Source organism: Schistocerca nitens, chromosome 2 (genome assembly GCF_023898315.1).
Source record: "Schistocerca nitens isolate TAMUIC-IGC-003100 chromosome 2, iqSchNite1.1, whole genome shotgun sequence".
NCBI classification, from domain to species: domain Eukaryota; kingdom Metazoa; phylum Arthropoda; class Insecta; order Orthoptera; family Acrididae; genus Schistocerca; species Schistocerca nitens.
The window spans coordinates 687,590,336-687,610,703 of record NC_064615.1 but is presented as its reverse complement, the minus strand read 5'-3'; positions in this window follow the sequence as shown (position 1 = coordinate 687,610,703).

Genomic DNA, 20,368 nt, shown 5'->3' with positions numbered 1-20,368 from the left:
GATATATATATATACGTCCGTGGGAGGACTAGAACCTTGGGCGGGAGGGGCCGTGCAACCCGTGACATGAAGCCTCAAACCTCGCGGACACTCGGTGCGGCAAAGGGGAGCAAGGTGCACAGACACAAAGTAACGGAAAATACAGCCGCCAGGTGTGAAGTGCTGCGTAGAGCCACACGAGCATCGAATGACCTGGCTATAAGATGACTAAACGGTCTAATAGATGGCCAAATTGAAGCGGGAATGCAGAGGAAAACTGTTCCCCGTGTTATTAGGTTGCTATAACAACAGAAGGCAATAGTATCGCTAAAACTTAACTAATCTCGGCCGATGTTTATAAGAAGGGGCTACAGGAAATAAACAATTTTCAGTTAACATGCGATCTAATTAGGATACTTTCATTTATTACTATACCGTAACTATAGAAGAGAGAATCCTGTCATAGACTACGGCTTAAAAATTATCAGTTGTTAAAGTATTTTAATGATAAACGTTGATTTAAAGCGGTATTACAACACGTAGAGCTGCTAACTGTGTGCTTATTACAATAAGAGAACTGTTTCCAGCTTTATTGGCTGTAGTCATTATCAAGCAACTGAAATTCTTAAAAATGTCCTGATATTCCATTTGTGGCTAATCAGCTTTTTTCTTTTCCTTTTCTTTTTTTTTTCTCTGTCACCACTTAGTGATTTGGTTACTGAGTTAACATTCACGAAAATCATTTAGCGAAGATATAGCTCTAATTAATACCAAATACCTATTTTACCAAATCGTAAGTCCGAAAGTTTGTTCCAAGTATTTAAAGTAATTAAATCTGTTTCTGTAGTTCTTTTATGGTAACCTACTTTTAACGCGCAACACAATAGCATTTACCTCTTTGTTTCTCGCATTGGGTTATCGAGACTTACAAATCTGAAGCTATGTCTATTTCCTGCGATAACCAAATGAGTTATGAAAGAGGAATGTCAAGAAAGACACGTTCGTATTAAGAACAGTGTAAGGCAGGACTGCAGCTAATAGCTACTGTGCTTTGCCTCCTGTATTCGAGAAGCCTTGAAAGAAAGATCGAAACTAAGTTTCACCTTTCTCACTGAAAGTAAGGAAGGCTTCAACATGGCTGACGAAATTTGCAGAAATTAAGCATTGTAGGTAACAAAGCGAAGAACAAGCGATGCTGACTGATTGAAAGGAGAACCGCGAACTGGGCGTTTTTCGGTATCACAGCTCGCGAAAAAATTCTCCTGTTTAGGAAGTGGAATCACACAGGGTGTCAGAAACACCTCTCCGAAACAGTTATTTCAAATGGAGTAAGAATTGTAATCCATAAAGCTTTCCCAAAGTAATGAGTATAACGTCAACATATTGTTACAAAATTTCGGGTGGCAGCCATCGAGCCATCTTCAAGTGAGTGTCTTACACTGAAGATTGCTGCTCCACGTCGCTAATTTGTGCTGAGGCCGTAATTTTAACTCCACAGCCGCAAGTCAACAGATGGCATGCATGCACTATCACCTCCAAATCGTTAGCACACGACGGAGCGTGCATTCGAACATCGATCTTTGAGCGTGCCGAGTTCCTGACGTTATAGCATATTAAAAATACGCTGGGGAGTCCACGCAGGGCTCACTGCTGCTGCAAGCCGGTGACTGGCTGGCCCGAGCTGCGCTCCAGACGCGTTGCAACTGAGTGGCAGGGCCCGACTCACGACCCGAACTGCAGCCGCGAACTCTGCTCCTCGCACGTTCCGACTCACTCCACGACAGATGACAAGCGGGAAGTCATAGCAGCCGAGCAAAGATCCTGTCGTAAAGCGCTACTAGCGCCGATGACGGTTAGGCAAAACAGCAACTCAGTAACACCAGTAATTTAAATAAACGTGGTGAGATGGAAATACGTTAAAATAGGATGTAAAATACCAAATGATGGGGCGTTGAGCCATGCACGGCTCAGCTGGAGCACATGACTGTCTAGGCATGAGACGTGGTCAGTGTGGAATCCGAAAAAAAAAAAGACTGGATGTATCTGAAATGTGGCTCAATCGAAGAGTGTAAATAAAAAAAAAGTGTGAACTGACAAGCGAGGATATGAAACCGTCGTAATGACAATGGGTGAGGGAAGAAATCTCTGGAAATAACTGACACAAAAGAAGCGTTAGTTTGGAAAAATATTGCCGTTATTAATGTAGACCACACAATTTATTGATTTTCCGAAACTATTATTGTGCCGACATCTGCCTTGACGTCTAGAAATATGAGTACTTGGTTTGAAAGCATCTGCCAGGCCATCACGAAACACTTACTTTGGAAGTAAGTAAATGCGGAGGAGGAAAACTGTAAAATTAATAGGGTTTTGGATATAGTTGTTACTTGGATATGAAAAGAGAAACGTAGAGGAGAAGGGAGAGGCTTGATTCGTACAAAACAAGGAAAATATCCACAGCTTCTCAAAGTCAGTAATTGCAATTAAAAATTTTCATTGCGGAAATAGTTTGATTCCTTCCCTTAGGCATTTTATTGGGAAGTCGTTAAGCGCTTTCTAAATCTCTGAGACGCCTGATGTAAGCATCTTCATACAAATTCTCTAAGTCAACAAGGAATAGAATCATTTTCGTTACAAACGAAATGTTCTCTTCTTGTCCTGAAAGAACAAGATTGCTTTTGGCTTGCAGCTAGTAAATGACCTGATTTATTTGTAATATGAAGTCCATTTGAGATCACACGTTCAACAAATTTTGATGATCTATTAATTATGCTTGCTGAAAAAATTCGGTCTCGAAAAATTTTCAAATCTGGGATAAATTTCCCAAATAACTATCAATCAAACGTTTGAAAATTGAAGGAACTTAGCCTGTGCGTAGAACTCTTACAAAGCATAACTGAAACATGAAAACACTGTATCAAGGAAAAAAGTGAAACATTATGCTTGAAAGCTCCGTCAATGACGTCTTTAGGACAAGGATAGAGGAGGCCGAAGTCTTTTTCAAAGTAACAGCCGCAGCGTTTGCCTTAAGCGATTTGCAGTGTCCACGGAAATCCTGATTGGACACTCTTTGTGATTATCATCGTTTTGATTGGTTTGATGTAGCCCCTTTACGAATTCCTCTCCTCAGCCAGCATCTTCAACTTAGAGTAGCACTTACACGCAAACTCCATCTACCCCTATAGCTTTTACGCTCTAGTGGCACGGAAATTACTCATTGATATCTTCAGACGTGTCTTTAGCAGCCAATCGCTTCTTCTTGTCAATGATTTGCACTTGTTACTATCCTCGAATTTCCAAATTTCTGATATCATTAATCCACCAAATTTTCGTCATTCATCCACACCATCTCGTCTCAAACGCATCAATTCTTTTCGTTTTCTCCATCGATCACAGTACACTTCCATACATGCTGAAATGTTTTCCTTTACTCTCAATATGTAGTATCTGTTCACTGGACTGTTTATTTCACTGCACTGGCGTTGCAGTTTCTCAGTATCACTGAGGATAGCTGAGGATCTTATAGATATACTTTCAACCTCAATATTTCCGCCATCGCTCTTTCGATGAATAGACTGAACAGTAGTGGCTAACCACTACACACCTGTGTTGTACCCCTTCTGCTTTGACCATTACGTTCTCGGCCTTCTATTGTTATTGTTCCCTCTTGATTCTTACACATATTGCGTACTTCCCGTCTATCCTTCTAGCTTACACCGTTCTTCGAGATAATTTCTGACATCTTGCACCACTTTACATTGTCGAACGCTTTTTCTAGGTCAACAAATCCTATGGAAATGTTAAGTCTTGCTTCCATTATGAAACGCAATCTGAGAATTGCCTCTCTTGTGCCCCTGCCTTTCTTGAAGCCAAACTGATCGTCATCCAGCAGATCTTCAATTTTCTTTTCCAGTCTTCTGAATATTATTCTTGTCATCAACAAGGATGTTTGAGCTCTTAAGCTGATTGTGCGACAGTTTTCGTACCGGGCTTGCACTCTTCGAGATTGTGCGGATAACATTTTTCCAGATGTCTGACGGTATGTCTCTAGATTCTTCTCCTCAGCTTGAGCAGTCGTTTGCTTTCACTTCCTGCAAAGATTTTAGAGATTACGAAAGGATCTTATCAATGCCTTCCAGCATATTTCACATGTTTGACAAATAAAAATTTTGCATCATCAGTCTCGTTTCCTTGTGCCAGTCCTCTACAGAAAAGAAAGTCAAATGGATTACTCGCACTTAGAAGATAGCTTTAATCGCTGTATCTAGGAGCGCGCAGACAGAACTGGCCATGACACAGTTGGTGACTAGGTCACTGCAAGTGGCTAGTGTGACTCACCATGAAGCGTATCGAGGTCAGACTGCGACCACTGGCGTCCGGGGCCATGACAGCTGTCAGTGTCTGCAGCTGATTGCGCAACGGAAGCAGCCGCTCTTCGCAGCTGGAGAAGTACCGAGACGCGCGTGTGGAGGTTGATCACCATGTAAACGTTTCCGTGATGTCACTTCTTAGCATCGCTTAATGTAGCAGCTGACTTACATTTACCAGCACTGCCAGATAATGCTTCGCATCACCTAAACAACTGCAGTGTCTTTGAACAGGGATCTCACCTAATCGAAAGCACTCAACTCTGTATTGATATACTTCACATCATGAATACATCCAGTCACGTATTACTGCTAAAACTTCGTATTAAGCCTTTAGAGAGTTAGCAAGTTGTATTCGAACACACGTGCTATACAGATGGTCTGGTTTTTCCTTGAGCAATGTTATTTTGGTGTTTCAATAAGGAGAAGCACGTCAGATGTTAATTACTCCGGTGATGTTAACGGTTTGATTATTTAACGAAATAATGGAAAAACTGGTAGAAGCGGACTTCGGGGAAGATCAGTTTGGATTCCGTAGAAATGTTGGAACACGTGAGGCAATACTTACCTTACGACTTATCTTAGATGAAAGATTAAGAAAAGGCAAACCTACGTTTCTAGCATTTGTAGACTTAGAGAAAGCTTTTGATAATGTTAACTGGAACACTCTCTTTCAAATTCTGAAGGTGGCAGGGGTAAAATACAGGGAGCGTAAGGCTATTTACAATTTGTACAGAAACCAGATGGCAGTTATAAGAATCGAGGGGCATGAAAGGGAAGCAGTGGTTGGGAAGGGAGTGAGACAGGGTTGTAGCCTCTCCCCGATGTTATTCAATCTGTATATTCAGCAAGCAGTAAAGGATACAAAAGAGAAGTTCGGAGTAGGTATTAAAATTCATGGAGAAGAAATAAAAACTTTGAGGTTCGCCGATGACATTGTAATTCTATCAGAGACAGCAAAGGACTTGGAAGAGCAGTTGAACGGAATGGACAGTGTCTTGAAAGGAGGGTATAAGATGAACGTCAACAAAAGCAAAACGAGGATAATGGAATGTAGTCAAATTAAATCGGGTGATGCTGAGGGAATTAGATTAGGAAATGAGACACTTAAAGTAGTAAAGGAGTTTTGCTATTTGGGGAGCAAAATAACTGACGATGGTCGAAGTAGAGAGGATGTAAAATGTGTAAGTAGGCTGTTTAGGTTTTTTATTGGTAACGCCACCTCTGTATGAAAATCACTGGCTGTGCTGTGTGCAGTCTGTGGCTGCTTTGCATTGTTGTAATACTCGCCATTGTAGTGTTAGGCAGCTGGCTGTGAACAGCGCGTAGCGTTGCGCAGTTGGAGGTGAGCCGCCAGCAGTGGTGGATGTGGGGAGAGAGATGGCGGAGTTTTGTAATTTGTCATGAACTGCTATATATATATTATGACTATTAAGGTAAATACATTGTTTGTTCTTTATTAAAATCTTTCATTTGCTAACTATGCCTATCAGTAGTTAGTGCCTTCAGTAGTTTGAATCTTTTATTTAGCTGGCAGTAGTGGCGCTCGCTGTATTGCAGTAGCTTGAGTAGCGAAGATTTTTGTGAGGTAAGTGATTTGTGAAAGGTATAGTTTAATGTTAGTCAGGGCCATTCTCTTGTAGAGATTATTTAAAGTCAGATTGCGTTGCGCTAATAAAATATTGTGTGTCAGGTTAAGCACAGTCGTATGTAAAATTGTTCTAAAGGGGACGTTTCAAATGTAGACTGACAATGGAAAGGAAAGCGTTTCTGAAGAAGAGAAATTTGTTAACATCGAGTATAGATTTAAGTGTCAGGAAGTCGTTTCTGAAAGTATTTGTATGGAGTGTAGCCATGTATGGAAGTGAAACATGGACGATAAATAGTTTGGACAAGAAGAGAATAGAAGCTTTCGAAATGTGGTGCTACAGAAGAATGCTGAAGATTAGATGGGTAGATCACATAACTAATGAGGAGGTATTGAATAGAATTGGGGAGAAGAGGAGATTGTGGCACAACTTGACAAAAAGAAGGGACCGGTTGGTAGGACATGTTTTGCGGCATCAAGGGATCAAAAATTTAGCATTGGAGGGCAGCGTGGAGGGTAAAAATCGTAGAGGGAGACCAAGAGATGAATACACTAAGCAGATTCAGGAGGATGTAGGTTGCAGTAAGTACTGGGAGATAAAGAAGCTTGCACAGGATAGAGTAGCATGGAGAGCTGCATCAAACCAGTGTCAGGACTGAAGACAACAACAACAACTAAATAATGTCTTTTGACTTCATAGATCTAACTATTCTACATGAATGCAGAAACATGCACGCGTCGGACATGGTAACATTCCCAGAATTCACTTATTCTTAGTAGTGTCCACTGATACTGGCGAAGAAGGTACTGTAAATGTAAAAATTGGGCAAATACGCTATTTCTACCTTTTCGGCTTATTTGAAAATCAATGTCAATTTCTTTTTAAACACATATTTTCATCGTTTTTTTCACGCTGTGGTCTTGATGTTCAGTTATGTGTTTCAAAATTGTAAATCACGGCGCCTTAACATGTCATGAATAACGTATAGTTGGAATTTTAGGAGTATAGTCTGTTCTCGAAGCTGAGTGGAGAAAGAATCAAGTGCGATATGGGTCGCGTTTTGTATTGGTTGAAAGTGGACTTCGCCCTCGCTAGTGGACACACGCTGCAAAATATGAATATTGGGTGAAACTAAGCGTCCCTTCTCAAGCCAGAAAAAAATGCAGAAATCATGTATGTTTTCTTACCTAAAAATATCGTTCAAAAGTAACTGATCAGCCAATTACTTTATTACCTGAAGCTCAGTTGTTAATACCACTATGTTAACTTTATTATTAAATCATTATGACGAGAAAATCTTATTTTCCCACCAAAACTTGTTATTCTTTTTTGACAAGTCTCTTTATCCAATGGAAGCTTACAGCGATACTTTGATACGACCTGGATGACATAGTGCTTTCTCGTTTCGTATGTAAATTATTTATTATAATCCTCCATTAGTTTGACATCTCTCTCGAATAAATTTGTTTTTGGTTACTTTCCGCCTTGAGCAAACACAAACTTCCATTTTAACAACTTGGTGTTGAGCGTTGATGAAATCTTCATTTTCATTCAACTGCGCAGTATCTGTGTTAAGGAACTTGCCCCTCATACCATTAAATCTGGCAAAAAATACTCTTATTTTTATTAGAAACATTCTGTTCAATTCCATTATTTATAATATTTGGTATTTTATCGAGTCTTACTTTAATCCTCTTAACATTTCCAGAACCGATGGTTCTGCGTCATGATGCAAAGCACCAACAATTAGTTCAAATGGCTCTGAGTACTATGGGACTTAACATCTGAGGTCATCAGTCCCGTAGACGTAGAACTACTTAAACCTAACTAACCTAAGGACATCACACACATCCATGCCCGAGGCAGGATTCGAACCTGCGATCGTAGCAGCAGCGCGGTTCCGGACTGAAGCGCCTAGAACCGCTTGGCCACAGCGGCCGCCTGCAAAGCACCAACAATTTTCGTTTTTTTATTTATAAGTCTAATTAGGATGAAAGATGACTAAGGCGACAATAGGAGACAGATATGGTACACAATTTTTTAATTTTTATGACACAATATTAGAAATAAATAAAGTGGAGATCAAAGTGCAAAATGCGGCGAACTGACCTGTCTGAAGAGCGCAAAGCGCAAAGCGCGAGCTGTCGTACCGTTGAGTGCCGAGGACTGGCCTCCATACCGTGTCGAATTTTCTCGATGTTTTCTGCTCTTCTAACAATCCGAATACCTCCCCGAGCTGTTGCAGGGCTCAGCGTTCCTCTCATTCTGAAGTTGTGGAACTACTTTATTATTGAGAACCACTTTATTATTGTTGGTCGAGATGGGACAGCACCGTACATCAACCATTGTTTACGCGATGTTTCCGCCACCACTTAAGTTATAGCGGAGTCTGATACGTAATACTTCCCTGCCAGACCCTGTGTAATAAACATACGCTGCCGCGTTATCTGAGGAAACAAATGAAATATTTCGTCTTGTGCGTAAATCACTTTCGTAACATTCTTCCCTCTATTCAATTGGTCGGTGCATCATGATTTTTCCGGAGATATGTAAAGGTTGCAGCTTCCTGTTTCAAAAATCATTAAAAAAACAGGGGCACTGTATCCTCTAATATTTCAATTAAAATATTCACCAATCAAAGTTTCATAGCATTCTTGTAGTCACTGACTGGGTCGCTAAGTTATCCAGACATACTCATACTCTGCAAATCACATTTAAGTGCCTGGCAGATAGAAATATGAAAGTTAGAGCTCTGAATCGAAAGGGAGCTAGGCTAGTGAGTGAGTGGTAAGGTGGTGGATCGTGTAAATCGACACAGTTTCAATTACGTTATATTACGTTTATCGTTTTCCATGGATCCCATGGAGAGGAGTCTCTGGGATGTGGAAAGAGTCAGTTTTTTCCTCAGATATATGGATATTGTACAATTCTAATGCAGACAGTTATGAGCTATAATCCTTCTGAAGATATTCATCGATGTAGTTGGCCAACAGGAAGTTTTTTAATTCACTCTGAAACCGATATTCATCACTTACAAGACCTATGATATGTTCTGGGAAGTTATTGAATATATGAGTACCCATGTATTTGACTCCTTTTTGTACTGATGTTAAGCTTTTATAGTCCTTATACAGATTGTTTTTGGTTCTGGTATTATGATCACGTTTTGCACTATTTTGTGTAAAAAGAGACATGTTGGAAATGACAAAGGACATCAATGAGTACATGTACTGAGAAGTAATAGTTAGAATACCAAGTTTCTTAAAGAGGTAACTGCATGATGATCTAAGACTGACACCAGATATAATTCTAATGACTCGTTACTGAATTTTGAAAATAATCTCTTTGTGAGAGTAGTTCCCCAAAAGATGATTCCATAACTCATTAGTGAATGGACGTAGGCCGAATAAACGAACTTCTTCATTTTTAAATGACCTATTTCTGCTATCATGCGTACTGCAAATGTAGCTGAATTAAGGCGTTTCATTAAGTCTAGAGAGTGAGTTTTCCAATTTAGGTTGTGGTCAATTTGTAGCCCTAAAAATTTGAATTTGTCTACAGCTTTAATTTGATTGTTTGAATACATTATGCTTATATGATCATGTATTCTTTGTGAGGTACTAAACTGTATGTACTGGGTCTTGTAAAAATCCAGTGACAATCCATTTACTGTGAACCACCCATTGGTACTTACAAATATTTCATTAGCTGATTGCTCAGTGAGATCACGGGTGCTGTTTTTTTATACCAATACTTGTACCATCTGCGAATAAGACAAAATTTGCATTTTGTGACCCTGCATATGGAAGGTCATTAATATATAATAGTAACAACAAGGGACTAAAATAGAGTCCTGGGGCACCCCTTGTCTGATGGTTTCATATTTTGAATGACTATTGTTATGTGGTACTAAACTCACAGTTTTCTATTAAAAAGATAGGATGAGAACCATCAGACTGCTACTCCTGTTATCCCATAATATTTTAACTTTCGTATAAGGACATCATGCTTAATACAAAAGCTTTAGCTAGATCACAGAATATTCCAAGTGGTAATAAATTTTTTTAACGATAAGATCAAATACCGAAACAACAATAAGTTTTAGCTCTGTTAATGTTCCAGACGGACACTACAGAAAAGCAATTGACGTTCCATTAAATTTTATGATATGAAAAACACTCAGAATAATGACGGCACCAGCAGTAAAATATGAAAAACTATTCTAATTATTGGCCGCCATAAAAGGCAATAGAAAAAAAAGTGATTTACTAAACGTCTTCTTAGTGACTAATGTGTTTAAATACCGTTTTAAAAGTTACGACTAGCAGCTTGTCTTAGTTGGCAACCAAAATAAGCAAAACATACGAAAAAAAGCACTTAGGAACAGCTTAGATAGCAGACAGAACAAATTACCAAAACGAAGAACATTACAATTTAACTATCCTCCTCAGGAGATCAACTACGTTTCAATTGAGTTGCCAAACTAAATACTCCACGCGAACTGCTGAAGCCATTCCCTCGGCATTACACGGAGCAATTAGAAAAATGTCACCTGCAAGTCACACTACTACAGTAGTAGCTCAACCAGCCTTCTTGCATTGGCTGGAGGAGAGCTTTTATCCGCGCAAAGAGCAACGTGGCTGCCAATTAGCGGGATGCCCGAGGTGCTATTATCATGCAATGGACCAAAGATGTTAGGCTACAGCGGCAGCTATGGATAAAAGCTCTCGCACGGCTCAGGCTTTGTGACATTTATTTAGCGTTCTTTTCCAGATATTGATAGCTGAACGCTGCACTATCTGTAACATATAGTTCATAGATCTTTGTGTCTCGTACCACACTGAAAGATTCTTCCATATGAACCTATCATCATAAATCCAGAGATCACACTATAGCAACATGTCGTCGTCTTATTTAGCCTTTAGTTTCTATTCTGCTTCCAGAATTTAGATAAAGGTTTCCAGTTAACATGATCACGGAATTGGTGGTAACAGTTTCAATCGTTTATTATTCATTCACAGGTACATTCTACTACCACATAACAAAAAAGGTTACGTTAATTCACGAAAGTCTGCTAGCAAACATAGCTGACACTAACTGATACGTCATTTTTACAATATGGATCACATTCTTTATTTTTTAATTTCTCAGGCATTTTCAGCTGCGTTTTGACTCAGCGGAAAGCATCATTTTGCCAGAAATGGTTGTCGGGTCGGTAGTAGATTCATCCGTTGACTCGACAAACATGAAACAAACAGAAAAAGTCGAACGTTTTGTAGAATTTTGCAACACAGACTTAATGCAACAAAATCATTTATCGTTCGATGAAATAAATGACTTAATTTACTGCAACTCATACATCGTGACGGCGGCATAACTCGTAGGGGAACAGCTTCCATTGTTGAAACACTACTATACCACATTCATAAATATGGTATTTATAATGTTTTGAAAGAATGCTGAAATCCATATAAGGCGCCATGGCTTCAGAAAGGACTCAGTTTTCGGAAGGGGTTTGATACGCACAATCATAAAGAAAATAGAAATACAGTGAACTGCTTCCCTCATTGTAGTCAGATTTCATATTCATTGCGGCATAAAGATTTTCAAGCAACTAAAAGATTTCTCTCTTTCTCTAGTAACACAGATAAGCCCTAGAACAGGAGGTTCCGAAACCTTTCCTCCGACGCAACACTTTGAGTAGCCTGATACTTTCATGGAATGCTTTATTTTGAAGGTTAGTAACATTTTTTAAGAAATGAGAAACTTGTTCTATTCACTGATTACTTTAATTTTAGATCATAACTAATTACACAGAAAATTAAGAAAATAGTGTCCTCAAACTGTCGAAATAACCGCCATCTTATTAACAGTTTTTCGTGTAGCGTTTCTTCATTTCCCGCGGCACACTGGTGTTGCATGGAACTAAGTTTGGGAAACACTGCCCTAGAGCACGAAAAGATACTGCTTGAGATGATCGACAAGAGAGATCGCGGTTAGTTCCGCAAGAGCTCGATTTACAACGTTCACCTGCTCTTTTCCATAACCCACGACGGTAGCATGCATAAAATAACCATCACTGAATGGGCGATCATGCATTGGACTAGAGAGCAGCACGCATTCGCCCTGGCGCCTTACTTTTCCAGTGACTAATCTGTCGTCGCAACCCAGAGTGCACTCAGGGTAAAGTTTAATATCGCGCCTGCAGGTCGTGTCCCTGACTGAAAAGTGATTGTTATGTGGGTGGACACGTTTATGGATAGTACTAGTGAGCAGAAAAAGCGACCAAGACCTTCGAGAACCACCACGACACCGGCAAAAGAGAAAGGAAGGCTGGAGATTTTGAATTCCTCCAAACGATCTGCACGCAAACATGCAGCTGCTCTTGCAGTTTGTGATTTCACAGTGACGCGAATTTTTCATGAAGACTTGAAATTTCATCCACAAAAACTGGCAGTGATGTACACACTTAACCAATGCTGTTTTGTTTCACGAAAAAACGCACGTGAAGCCTTGTGCGAAAACCTGCTCCATGACGCCACTGCACTGTGCGTGAATCAGTTGCGATACTGTTGTGACACGAACCATCCGAGAGCTTCTCGAGTAGCCCCTGAGTACAGAATGTGTGACTGCATGATGTTCATTACCCAAAATTGGCATTATTGGCCAATGGTATTTCGAAAAGAACGCTAGGGCTGTTACGGTTACTTCTGAGCATTATGTTCAGAAGAGGTATTTCTTCTTTCCGAACTTGAAGAAATGGACGTGGGGGATGTCTGGTTCCAATAAGATGGCGCCCGGCTCATACGGCACGAACGTTAATAACTCTCTTGCGCGAACACTTCCCCGACTGCGTCACCTCTCTGATGGGCGATCTTCCTTGGCTAGCACGCTCGGCAGATTCCTCCCCATGGGACTTTTTCGTGTGAGGCTGACTTAAATCGCTGCTGCATACCAATCGTCCACAAACCCTGGTGAGCTGCGAAACAATAAATCTTGCTGCTATTGCCAGCATAGACAGAGACATGCTGGATAAAGTGGACCGTAACTTCTGATTTCGACTCTCCAAATGCATTGATCTTAACGGAGGCCACCTTCAAGAAATAATTTTCAAAACCAATTAAATATGCCTCTAAGTAAAGAAAATAGAATTATGATGTTTCATGATTTCTTTTTTTCAAAAAATAAGGAAGTTCATAAATACATACAAAACTTACTGAACCGTTTAATTATCTCTTTCTTCTCTCCTCTTCACACTTGTCTCTGTTCGCTCAGAAAATCTCTTTTTCAAACAATTGTGATCGATTCCATGCATGAGGATGGTCCTCCTTTCAACTGTTGATTGATGAATAACTGACTACCTTCTGGAATAGCAAGGGCCTTTAAAGTATTAGCATGTGTTCCGTCCTCAGGACTGTGAAAACAATTAGTTCCTTTTCGTTTATGAACCTCCAATGACCATTCAGCATGTTTTTGTAGTTGCCTCCGTTGTTTATACAAAGCTTCTGAAATCAGCTTCTCAGCTCCTGTGCCATACTTTTTACTTTTCCCAAGAAACCATCACTTTCCAAACATTGCTGTGGCACATTAATGCGCAGTTAATACAGACACTTGCAAACTATTAAAAAACCTATAAATTGTTTTGACAGATGGCAGGCTATTCCCAGTTGCTTCGAGCATAAAGCGCGAGAAAATATGTTATGTCTCTTAAATGAAGACATTGTACTTGCTACGATTTCTGCCATCCCAGAAAGTAAAAGACTGTTGGGATTGGTCAGGACTGGCGGAAAAAAAAAAAAAAAAAAAAAAACAAACAAACAAAACTGCTCGGTTCGTTCTGCAGCCTCGTTACGTGCCTTTTGTCATTGTTTCCTCACGTCACCAACCCGCTAGATAGGAATGCATTCAGTTAAGGAAACTGAAGTAAACAACCTACATTAGGTAAAAGATAAATTTATTATGCGTATATAATATTTTGGCAAATTACCGATTTTCCTATTCTGAAGGCTCAGGGCCACCCATCCTTAGCCTACAGAATCTAAATATTAGATTGTCATTTTTACATAGAATTGAACGTAACGGGAGAAACTCAAGAATAATTTTAATTTTTGAATTATCACGATGTCCACATTAAAACAATTCGTTGTCGAAGAGCCAAGTATTTTTACGGAAAACTGCGCCTAACGAACTGGGTTGATGGTACATATTTCATATATTTTCATTCAGAATCACGTCTTCTAATGAGTATCTTCATGTGTACGTTGAAGCACCATCTGTCAGTAAAACTGGCCGATGTGAACTTTGGCTCTATTGCGACGTCACTAAACTGAAACTTCGACACATTTACTGAGAAACTTTTTGATCTCAGTGTATTTATCTTATACTTTGCCATACTGTAACTGGGTTTTCTCTTTTGATGCTGGCCAATTGTCAGGAAGAGCATTACTGCAAAGGGCATTTGATTCTAAAGCATTATGTCAGGGTGAAAGACACTAAATAAATTACTTTTTCTCTCTTAACAACCTGTGGGCAGGGTGGGTTCTTCCTTGGCTCGGGTATGAGGTAGAATGAAACAGCATTTTTACATAAGATAACGTTTATTGAAAGATTTGTACAATGATTTTCTTACTGGATTGTTCTGGCTGGGAGAGCGGCAGCTGTGTCGTTTGCGAAGCCTTCTGCTGCGACAGTAGCGGCGTCTGATTACGCCTGGCGGTGTGTATCTAGTGTCGCCGTCTCGCCCAGTTGACTGGAGACGTACATCGTGAAGGGGCCCGTTTAATTATTGAGAACGAAGTCGTGAATCGGATGGTGATACCTTGGATGTGGCGTCCCAGTGTTTCTCTTCTCTATGCGGCTGCGTATGTCAGTGTTGTGCGTCGGCCAGCGGAGCGGCGCGGCGGGGGAAGGCCAGTGTCCTGGACTCGAACAACGGACTCCAGCTTGCCAGTCTTTGGCTGTCAGATCTTCATCCCAGCTCACAGGTGGTCTGATGTGAGGCCGTCTCCTTCCCGTCCTCGCGAGTCACCCGGGTACGTAAAAGTCAGTCTTCAAATACCTTCTAACTTCTGTCTTCTGACGGCGAGGCTGCTGCCTGCTATTCCATTACAGCGGCGAACTTGGTGCTTCTGTGTACGATGTAGTCTCTTCCTGCATGACAGTCTTCAGCTCCGAAACTGAACTGAAAATTACTCTCTCTCGGGCCCACTGCGTCTCGCGTATTTATTCACTTCAGTTCACTGGAGGTGAACGAATTCACGGTCATTGCCTCTTCTGTCACGTTGAAAAGCTTCTCGAAGAATGTTCTTAACGTCGGTCATTGGCTCTTGGAATGTAGGCGAGGGCCTGTGATCACATGTGACAATTGAGAAACACGTGAGCCGGTCGGGCGATGCCCTGACGGCTGAATCGACGGCATCCGCTTATGTGGGGAGGGCGATGGCTTCTCTTGAATGTGCTGACTTGCAAGCACCGGACGTTGCCACTGCTGCTCTGTCTGCTGTTTGCCAGTGTGTAATTCTTCTAAACTAAGCTTTTCATTTATTTTCTAATTTCTACTTCACTTCACATTGATTTCACTGATTTATTTACCTATCTTAAGTACCACTCAACAATATCTCTTCACGACAAATGTGCTACTCAGGATTCGTTGCAGCCAAGTAGAGGGCAAATGGTATCCCATTCGCTCTTTGGGTGTTGCTTGATGAAGAAAACTGTGAAGAAATCAGATCGTATTATTAAATGTCAGTCTATTTGCTACTCTTATAGCACCGTGTAGTGTTCCTTAAGGGTATTAGCTGAGGGAAATATACTTTAAATGAGCTATTTTAAATGTATTCTAGCAGCATATCCTACTGTGGTCACTATTATGGTGAAAAGCCAGGTCGAAGTGATCGAGCTATTAATATACATCGATGGTAACAAATATAGGAAAAATTAAACTGTAGATATTTATTGAACTGAATTATGTAAACATAAAGATAGAACATTCCCTGAGGTGATCAAAGGTGGATTACAAGAGTCTGACGTTAACACTCTGCTTCCCTCGGCAGGATTCATGTAACGACGGCCACCACCACTATCCTAATCTGGATTCATTTATTTGATCATCGAAGATCTTCTTCTCAATTGTAATTTCGTCACCCTCGCCTAATATGGGCTGTGGGTGAGCTGTCAATGGTACAACATTCCACTCTTCAGACAAGAGCTTTTCAAAATATAACAAAGACAAAAAACAAATATTATTAAAAGGAGAAATTGTACAGCGACTTTCGAAAACTATAAAAGGATTAAATTTTGTCGGTGTTTGCGTAAGAACAGTAATACTGTTGCCTTTTATTTAGGTTAAATTCAGAGGACTAAAAGTTAAAAATGCAAAAGATGTAATTTAAAAAAAATCAGAGAAAGGTGACATTCCTTTTAGAAGCAGTGCTACACTTCCATTTAACACCTAAAGGGTCTGCACTTGAAGGGAGGGATTTGGGGAGGAGAGAATATGTTCTATGGGGTTGAGTGTGATGGATAGAAAAAATATATGGGGTTTATAAGGTAGGAACTATGTAGGTGAAGGTAGGTGTTGGAGTGGACAGTGAGAAAGTGAACAGGAGTGTAGCAGGTCCGTAATGTCACAAAGGGACAGGACTAGGAAGAGGGAGGGGGCAAACCTAATGTTGAGTAGGATAGGTGGCGAAGTTATTGTTGGTAGGGCGGATAGATATCAAGTCAGATCGCATTGTCTGGTAGAGGTAGTTGAATTTGGAGTGTGTGTAGGTGTAGGGACTGTGGGATTTGTTGTTAAGGCGCCGCTGTGTACCAGATTGATGATCAGAGGTGAAACAATAGGGTTTTTATGATTTGCGAATAGTGTAAGATAGGCAGCGGTGCTATCTGTGGGCGAGGAGGGGTGAGATTTAATGTCAGCGGATTCACATGGTGGCAGGGAAACTGGAAAGCGAGACAAGGTGTGTTTCGTTAAAGGATTTGGAGGAACTTACGGAGCTTTAGTAGGGTGGATATCCTTGTAACATTAACATGGATTAGGATAAGAGAGAATAGATCGGACTAACGTTTTATATGTGTGGCGGATGGTGGAAAGATGTGATTGCTGGTCAAGGTTTCGTCCGAAGTATTTTATGGTACTATGATAGTCATAAGAGGTAAGATAAGTCATGGGAGGTGCACGTGGTTCATTCTATAATTATTGCCTGGATCTTTTGAGGCAGCGGATAATAATCCAATGGTCGATGCTTCGCCATGAAAAGACTTAAATTGGGCGATACGAGGAAGCATCAGTAAGGGATTTGTGAGGAAAGAAGAAGTGCAGGATTTTGGAGGTTTTCGATAGGTAAGTATAGTAACCTGTGGAGATTATTATAAAAGGTTGCAAGGTTGTCTCGAAAGGCTGGGGACATTCTTTGAGGTTTCGGTAGGTAATGTGGTCATGACCTGGGCAAGTGTTGTCTTTTCTGTACTTATTTTATGCTTTGTGCTGTGTTTGGTACATTTAAGTCTGTTTGTTGTATGTTTCCTAAATACTGTGTGCTGGGAGCCAGGAGTGAGACAGTGGTGTTTTTGCGTTCACAAACTGTGGGGAACAAGGAGTAGTAAAATTGGGGTAACCAGGAACTGAGATGTCAGAGAGATAGGATGTAAAGCGTCCAGCTCCATTTCAGGTTGTCATTTAAGGGGTAGATGTTATAGAGGAGTAGGTAGTGAGGGATAGAATTACTATCAGTGTGTCGATTGAATGCTTTCCAGTACTTGGGAGAGTTCATGAGGACTGTAGCATTGAGTCTGTTGCATGTCTGGCGCCACTCCCTGCATTTTTTTTATCACTGAGTAAATTCCTGATGTTTCTCTGTATTTTCGGAGTTGCGCGTGAGTATATCCCAGTCATGAGTCCTTAGGAAGGTGCTGTGTAATTTACAGGATTCTTGAAGAAGGAATAGAGCTTGTAGAAGATTGGGATGATGAAGACATGTGGGCTTGGTAGGACTATGGGCAGATATTTTTTCTGATAAGGTCTGTGGCAGGTGAACATGTCTAGTGTGGGGGGCATCATCATGTTTCTAGAGAGTTATGGGGTGGCTTCCAATCTGAGTATCGATGAATTACTGGTAGGCCTTCCAGTTGGGACTGGAGTAATCTTGGATGGCTTTTGGACGAGGATGAGGTAGTGTGAAGTAGTGCATAAGAAGTAGTGATGTGAACAGGTAGGTGGTTACTTTTAACTGGACTGAGGACTTGTGCAGTGAGGTGTCCAAGGAGGTTGGGAGATGCTAGGGTGACATCTGAATTAGTGTTGCTTTCTGCATGGGTGTGCTGTGGGATGGGGTCAATGTCGCCTTGGGGAGACCCTGTGAACTCATGCCACCATTGGAATTCTGCAGGGGATCTGCTGTGGATGTTGAGCAGCAGTAATAAAGTTGGAAAAGATACAATCGATGTTAGTGAGGAGGTCATAGGGAATGGGATGATTATGTTAGATTTCGATGGTGGTACAGGTAACTGTTAAGATTCTGAAGAAGAGGGTAGGGGTAAAGTCTTCAGTAGAAGTAATGTACGAAGGCTGTGGCCGAACAGGGCTGGTAGCAACTCTGCCTCTGGCCGGGGGAAGGGGATTATCTTTGTAAGTGGAGGATATAGGGAGAGGTTCGGATGATGTGGTAGGGCTGAAAGAACATCTTATTAAGGATGGACATTGTGTTGGGACGGGATATGCAATGAAAGAGGCTTGTTGGTGAGTAGGGAATGGACATTGTGGTACAGGATGCTACAATGCTCTCGTGCCAAGATGAAAAGGTAGGTGGTGGGCTGAGTGGGTGAGAGGCAGAGTGGCTTTAAACGACCATTTCAGCATAATATGAAATGCACTTGGTGTCTGAGGTAAGTGGCTTGGATATTGGTGTGGAATACGGAGTGGGTGGCAAGGCATATGGTCATCTGAAACGATAGGTATTTTGGAGGACGAAGGTAAGAAATCTGATGATATCTTTGGCAATGGAAGATGGTAAGAGGGAGTTATTGGGATGTAGAGGATTATCAACACATCAGACAAGAATTGTTATTTCTGGCTTGATGGAATTAGGCTTGGCTTTGCAGTTGGCAGAATATGTCTGATAGGTATCATTGCAGGTATTACATGTGGGAAAGGAGGTAAGGTTTAGACGTTGTTTGAGGAAGTGTGAGGCTTTACAGTGAGAACCGGTCGATTAATTTTTGCAGCTGGGAGCCAGATAGCCATTGTAAAAGAGGCACTTTTGGCAATTGTAGGACTCTGGGAGGGATTTCGAGGGTTCAGTTTCGTGGCGACCATTGTAAATCAGGGATCTCTCTGTAAGAAAGTGGTAGATGGTGGGTGCAGACTCAGTGGAAACGTACATGAGGAAGGTGGGGCCTGAGTCACTGTAGATGTGGAGGGCTGTGCGAATTTCTATGGCAGGATGGGATTAGAGTTTGGAGGCCATCTCCTCTATTATGAACTCAGATCAAATCTTCGTTATCAAGACAGTGAGGGTGGTGAAATGGCGAGGAGTCTGGAGTTGTTTGGCTTGGGGGGTACTGTTGAAATGGACGAGGGAGGCATGTGAACCGATGGTGAGGCGTGGGATTTTGAGGATAAGACATATGTCGAAGTTAGAATTCATGAATTTATAAGAAAATCTTTGTGGTGTTTGATTTTGGGTAGTGGGAATGTGTGGTAGGTACTTCTTGATTGCAAGGGTAAGGCATTTGGAGTAAAAGAATTTGGAGTAAAGGAATTTGGGACCAGGACAGGATAGGAAGGTGTGAACAGTTAGGGAAAAGATGGAGGAGGGGGGAGGGAGGGGGATAAGGAGAGCAGTGTCCGTATATTCAGTGGGACTGGTATTTATTTATTTGTTTTTTATTTTTGGTCATACTGCTGGTAGTGTGGTCTATGCTAGGATGATTTTGTTGTTTGCCAGCTGGAGTGGCCGAGCGGTTCTAGGCGCTACAGCCTAGAACCGCGTGACCGCTACGGTGGCAGGTTCGAATCCTGCCTAGGGCTTGGATGTGTGTGGCGTCCTTAGGTTAATTAGGTATAAGTAGTTCTAAGTTCTAGGGGACTGATGACGTCAACAGTTAAGTCCCATAGTGCTCAGAGTCATTTGAACCATTTGTTTGTTTTTTTTTGGAGACGGTAAGATGGGGTTTTGGAACTGCAGTAGATGGAAGTTGTCATGGTGCAGGTAAAGGTGACGGCGTCGGCGACATAGACGAAGCCAGCGATCGACAGTGGCAGTGGTGGCAGCGAGATATGAAAAGACTGCAGTGGCAATGGCGAGACGGACGTGGAGAGAAGGAGACGCCGACGACGAAAGGGCTGCGACAAAATGAAGTCAATCACAGGGGATATGTGGAGTAGAATGATGATCACCACACATCCACACACAGAAGAAGACTCAAAGATAC